Raw genomic sequence first — 6,925 nt, forward strand, 5'->3', positions numbered from 1 at the left:
AGTTGCTAACTCAGAAACTGTTGGCAACAAAAACGGGAAACGTGGCAGTCGACTTCTTTCACTATTTTTATACCTGCCCTTCGAGACTCATCATCTCTCTCTCTCTCTCTCTCTCTCTATATATATATATATATATATATATATTTATATATATATATATAAATATATATATCTACATAGTTAGGAAATGAGGGGCTCGTTGAGGAAATACAAAAGAATAGGTTGGCAGTCTACAACCCCCAAGGAGGTATAGGGGTGTTTTTAGGCTCTACGTTTTTTTATTATCAGGAACAAAGAAAGAAAAACACGCGCCCAGAGTGGGGACCGAACCCATGCCTTTCGATTAAATTTCGAATGCCTTACCAATTCGGCTATCTGGGCGACTGTGTTCTCCTTTACTTTCTGTACTACTTTTTACGAGAACTACCGAACGCGTGAGTGTGGTAGCCACCGCTACTCTAACAACACGGGGAGAAGGGGACCTTTTTTTCAACCCCCTGGGGTGTGACTCGAATGTCTACAGCCCTTTATGAGCGGGTAACTGGCGCGAAGCCCTCTTATGCTACCTTGGCATCAAGGCTGCCAGCACCGAGACCCTCGCTAAGCTTTCGCAGAATAATACAGTTAAGAAATGAGGGGCTTGTTTAGAAAATACAGAAGGATAGGTCGTCAGTCTACAACGCCAAAGGAGGTATAGGGGTGTTGTGAGGCTCTTTTTTTACTGGGTCTGTGAAAAGATTCCTGGAAGACGGGCAGTCGTGGCACGCTTCCAAAATTCCGTCGCAAAGTTCTGCGGAGATGAAAAGAAGACAATTCGTTCTCGTTCCGGGGCTGCAATTCTTTTTCCTGAAAACAGAGTTTTTCAGGCCGAATTCTGGTAAGTTCCGTTCGGAGGCCCTAGGATGACACGAGTTGGGCTTGCTTGTCGTCTTGAAGAGGGCTTAGGTTGCATGTACCCAACACCTCTACCAGATATCACGAAGCCAACGACAACGCAGTTGTCTTGAATGAAAACACGCCTATTGGACTGAATTTGTGCTCCCCTTTCTCCTCAAAAATACACAGGCGGCGAAGCAGCCGTCAACAAAGTGACGTATGCAGGCGAGTTCCGGGGTTTGGAATTGCCTCGGCGTCTGCGGTGCTGTCATTTATCTCTGGGTGCGACGGCTTCTCGAACCATCGATTTGCATCCAGAACACTGTACACCATGGATGTTTTTTCTAGGCTGGTGACGTTAATTCACGGCACTCTTTATATCAAAGGAGATAACAGTGTGGCATAAAAAATTGAACATGCGCTCCACTTCGCCGACTGATAACAGAGATAACATTGCCCAGTGCAGCCCTTCCGCAATAACAAATTATAAATAACAAACCCAGAGCATGGTTCGTGGCAATACATACATACGCACTCTCTCTTTCACACACACACACACACACATATATATATATATATTCATATATATATATCTTTGAAGATGGTAGAGAACACAAGAGAAGAAAAACTTCGAACAAACTAAAAGCACGATTGTGGCCTACGTTTCAGCAAAGAGAACTTGCTTTCCTCAGGCCAACTTGCTTTCCCTGAGGAAAGCAAGTTCTCTTTGCTGAAACGTAGGCCACAATCGTGTTTTTACCTTGTTCGAAGTTTTTCTTCTCCTATATATATATATATATATATATATATATATATATATATATATATATATAAGAGCTCTTGTAAATATAAACCCCCGCTTTAAAGTCGAGAGAGAAGCCGCTGTGGGGATAGCGTAATTGGTTAACGCACCGCACCGGTTATGCGGAGATGTGGGTTCGAGTCCCGCTCCCGGAAAACGGCGGATTTTTTCTCGACTTATATTTTCGCTTATTTATCAATGAATCAAAGAAACGTGACAAGCACACGTCATTCGGCCCTATTATATATTTCGAAAAAAGCCGAGTAGCACTGGCAATGACGACTGCAACCTTGATATGTATCTTTACCGAGTCCCTCGTCCCGTATCTCTCTGTTCTGCTACATGCATTACGAGGCACTGGCTCCAGCAGTTCGGATATGCCAATTGCTAACCCCGACCTCCGACCACGTTCTACGTGGCGGCCGCTGGGAAAGAAGACGTTCTACGTCTCCCGCGGTAGTCGAGGGGCGGCGCTAGTTGACCGGCCTCAGAGCTCTTGTAAATATAAACCCCCGCTTTAAAGTCGAGAGAGAAGCCGCTGTGGGGATAGCGTAATTGGTTAACGCACCGCACCGGTTATGCGGAGATGTGGGTTCGAGTCCCGCTCCCGGAAAACGGCGGATTTTTTCTCGACTTATATTTTCGCTTATTTATCAATGAATCAAAGAAACGTGACAAGCACACGTCATTCGGCCCTATTATATATTTCGAAAAAAGCCGAGTAGCACTGGCAATGACGACTGCAACCTTGATATGTATCTTTACCGAGTCCCTCGTCCCGTATCTCTCTGTTCTGCTACATGCATTACGAGGCACTGGCTCCAGCAGTTCGGATATGCCAATTGCTAACCCCGACCTCCGACCACGTTCTACGTGGCGGCCGCTGGGAAAGAAGACGTTCTACGTCTCCCGCGGTAGTCGAGGGGCGGCGCTAGTTGACCGGCCTCAGAGCTCTTGTAAATATAAACCCCCGCTTTAAAGTCGAGAGAGAAGCCGCTGTGGGGATAGCGTAATTGGTTAACGCACCGCACCGGTTATGCGGAGATGTGGGTTCGAGTCCCGCTCCCGGAAAACGGCGGATTTTTTCTCGACTTATATTTTCGCTTATTTATCAATGAATCAAAGAAACGTGACAAGCACACGTCATTCGGCCCTATTATATATTTCGAAAAAAGCCGAGTAGCACTGGCAATGACGACTGCAACCTTGATATGTATCTTTACCGAGTCCCTCGTCCCGTATCTCTCTGTTCTGCTACATGCATTACGAGGCACTGGCTCCAGCAGTTCGGATATGCCAATTGCTAACCCCGACCTCCGACCACGTTCTACGTGGCGGCCGCTGGGAAAGAAGACGTTCTACGTCTCCCGCGGTAGTCGAGGGGCGGCGCTAGTTGACCGGCCTCAGAGCTCTTGTAAATATAAACCCCCGCTTTAAAGTCGAGAGAGAAGCCGCTGTGGGGATAGCGTAATTGGTTAACGCACCGCACCGGTTATGCGGAGATGTGGGTTCGAGTCCCGCTCCCGGAAAACGGCGGATTTTTTCTCGACTTATATTTTCGCTTATTTATCAATGAATCAAAGAAACGTGACAAGCACACGTCATTCGGCCCTATTATATATTTCAAAAAAAGCCGAGTAGCACTGGCAATGACGACTGCAACCTTGATATATATATATATATATATATATATATATATATATATATATATATATATATATATATATATATATATTTAAATTTATATATATATATACCAATTGGCAGTCACGAAGACCTCGGAAAGCAAAGGGGAGGATGCAGTAGCTCAAGATAATGAATTTGGAAAATACGAAAGTGGAGAAAAAAAATTCCCGCCTGGTGGTATCCAAACCCCCGCCCTCCAGAATACCGGTCTGGTGCGATAACCACTACGCTACCGGTGGGGCTACTTTAGCCTCAACGTTCTGGGGTATTTATGTTCAGGTGTTTTTTGTTTCCTGCGCATGGGGTGGTAGCAAGCGCCACTCGGACTACTCGGGGTGAAGGAGACCTTCTTATTAACCCCCGGGCCGTGACTCGAGCGTCTACAACATGTCGAGAGTGGTCGACCAGCGTTGAACACTCTTAAGCTCCTTACGGCACCAAGACTGCCAGAACAGAGTCCCTCGCTATGCATGTAGCTAATCAGAATAGGAAATGAGGGGCTCGTTGAAAATAAGACAGAAATAAGAATTGGCTGTCACGAAGACCTCGGAAAGCAAAGGGGAGGATGCAGTAGCTCAAGATAATGAATTTGGAAAATACGAAAGTGGAGAAAAAAAAATTCCCGCCTGGTGGGATCCAAACCCACGCCCTCCAGAATACCGGTCTGGTGCGATAACCACTACGCTACCGGTGGGGCTACTTTAGCCTCAACGTTCTGGGGTATTTATGTTCAGGTGTTTTTTGTTTCCTGCACATGGGGTGGTAGCAAGCGCCACTCGGACTACTCGGGGTGAAGGAGACCTTCTTATTAACCCCCGGGCCGTGACTCGAGCGTCTACGACATGTCGAGAGTGGTCGACCAGCGTTGAACACTCTTAAGCTCCTTACGGCACCAAGACTGCCAGAACAGAGTCCCTCGCTATTCATGTAGCTAATCGGAATAGCAAATGAGGGGCTCGTTGAAAATAAGACAGAAATAAGAATTGGCTGTCAAGAACACCTCGGAAAGCAAAGGGGAGGATGTAGTAGCTCAAGATAAAGAATTTGGAAAATAAGAAAGTGAAGAAAAAATGCTCGCCAGGTGGGATCCGAACCCACGACCTCCAGAATACCGGTCTGGTGTGATAACCACTACGCTTCCAGCGGGGCTACTTTAGCCTCCACTTTCTGGGGTATTTATGCTCAGGTGTTTTTTGTTTCCTGCGCTTGGGGGTGGTAGCCAGCGTAACTCGGACTACTCGGGGTGAAGGGGACCTTCTTTTTAACCCCCGGGCCGTTACTCGAGCGTCTACGACATGTCGAGAGTGGTCGACCAGCGTTGAACCCTGTAATGCTCCGTATGGCACCAAGACTGCCAAAACAGAGGACCTCGCTATGCATGTAGCGAATCGGAATAGGAAATAAGCGGCTGTTGAAAATAAGATAGAAATAAGAATTGGCAGTCAAGAACACCTCGGAAAGCAAAGGGGAGGATGTTGTAGCTCAAGATAAAGAATTTGGAAAATACGAAAGTGGAGAAAAAATGCCCCCCAGGTGGGTTCCGAACCCACGACCTCCAGAATACCGGTCTGGGGCGATAACCACTACGCTACTGGCGGGGCTACTTTAGCCTGCACTTTCTGGGGTATTTATGTTCAGGTGTTTTTTGTTTCGTGCCCTTGGGGGTGGTAGCCAGCGCCACTCGGACTACTCGGGGTGAAGGGACTTTCTTTTTAACCCCCGGGCCGTGACTCGAGCGTCTACGACATGTCGAGAGTGGTCGACCAGCGTTAAACCCTCTTATGCTCCTTACGGCACCAAGACATCCAGAACAGAGGCCCTCGCAATGCATGTAGCGAATCTGATTAGGAAATTAGGGGCTCCTTGAAAATAAGACAGAAATAAGAATTGGCAGTCAAGAAGACCTAGAAAGCAAAGGGGACGATGTAGTAGATCAAGATAAAGAATTTGGAAAATAAGAAAGTGGAGAAAAAATGTCCGCCATGTGGGATCCGAGCCCACGACCTCCAGAATACCGGTCTGGTGTGATGACCACTACGCTTCCTTCGGGCTACTTTAGCCTCAACAATCTCGGGTATTTATGTTCAGGTGTTTTTTGTTTCCTGCGCATGGGGTGGTAGCAAGCGCCACTCGGACTACTCGGGTTGAAGGAGACCTTCTTGTTAACCCCCGGGCCGTGACTCGAGCGTCTACGACATGTCGAGAGTGGTCGACCAGCGTTGAACACTCTTAAGCTCCTTACGGCACCAAGACTGCCAGAACAGAGTCCCTCGCTATGCATGTAGCGAATCAGAATTGGAAATGAGGGGCTCGTTGAAAATAAGACAGAAATAAGAATTGGCAGTCAAGAAGACCTCGGAAAGCAAAAGGGAGGATGTAGTAGCTCAAGATAAAGAATTTGGAAAATAAGAAAGTGGAGAAAAAATGCCCGCCAGGTGGGATCCGATCCCACGACCTCCAGAATACCGGTCTGGTGTGATAACCACTACACTTCCGGCGGGGCTACGTTAGCCTCCACTTTCTGGCGTATTTATGTTCAGGTGTTTTTTGTTTCGTGCCCTTGGGGGTGGTAGCCAGCGCCACTGGGACTACTCGGGGTGAAGGGACTTTCTTTTTAACCCCCGGGCCGTGACTCGAGCGTCTACGACATGTCGAGAGTGGTCGACCAGCGTTAAACCCTCTTATGCTCCTTATGGCACCAAAACTGCCAGAACAGAGGCCCTCGCTATGCATGTAGCGAATCAGAATAGGAAATGAGGGGCTCGTTGAAAATAACACAGAAATAAGAATTGGCAGTCAAGAAGACCTCGGAAAGCAAAAGGGAGGATGTAGTAGCTCAAGTTAAAGAATTTGGAAAATAAGAAAGTGAAGAAAAAATGCCCCCCAGGTGGGTTCCGAACCCACGACCTCCAGAATACCGGTCTGGGGTGATAACCACTACGCTACTGGCGGGGCTACTTTAGCCTCCACTTTCTGGGGTATTTATATTCAGGTGTTTTTTGTTTCCTGCGCTTGGGAATGGTAGCCAGCGCCACTCGGACTACTCGGGGCGAAGGGGACCTTCTTTTTAACCCCCGGGCCGTGACTCGAGCGTCTACGATATCTCGAGAGTGGTCGACCAGCGTTGAACCCCCGTAAGCTCCTTAAGGCACCAAGACTGCCAGAACAGAGGCCCTCGCTATGCATGTAGCGAATCGGAATAGGAAATGAGGGGCTCGTTGAAAATAAGATAGAAATAAGAATTGGCAGTCAAGAAGGCCTCGGAAAGCAAAGGGGATTTTGTAGTAGCTCAAGATAAAGAATTTGGAAAATAGGAAAGTGGAGAAAAAATGCCCGCCATGTGGGATCCGATCCCACGACTTCCAGAATACCGGTCTGGTGTGATAACCACTACACTTCCGGCGGGGCTACGTTAGCCTCCACTTTCTGGCGTATTTATGTTCAGGTGTTTTTTGTTTCGTGCCCTTGGGGGTGGTAGCCAGTGCCACTCGGACTACTCGGGGTGAAGGGACTTTCTTTTTAACCCCCGGGCCGTGACTCGAGCGTCTACGACAAGTCGAG

General features: G+C 47.7%; 1 non-coding gene across 1 annotated transcript; it reads right to left on the bottom strand.

The window, feature by feature from the left end:
• Window positions 1–309: 309 nt before the first annotated feature.
• On the bottom strand, window positions 310–381 carry Trnak-uuu (transfer RNA lysine (anticodon UUU)). The gene has a single exon. It is a non-coding gene; the product is annotated as a tRNA-Lys (tRNA).
• Between the last annotated feature and the right edge of the window lie 6,544 nt (window positions 382–6,925).

This window comes from Haemaphysalis longicornis, unplaced genomic scaffold (assembly GCF_048455015.1).
Source record: "Haemaphysalis longicornis isolate Haplotype H1 unplaced genomic scaffold, Haemaphysalis longicornis Haplotype H1 scaffold_11, whole genome shotgun sequence".
In the NCBI taxonomy this organism is placed as follows: domain Eukaryota; kingdom Metazoa; phylum Arthropoda; class Arachnida; order Ixodida; family Ixodidae; genus Haemaphysalis; species Haemaphysalis longicornis.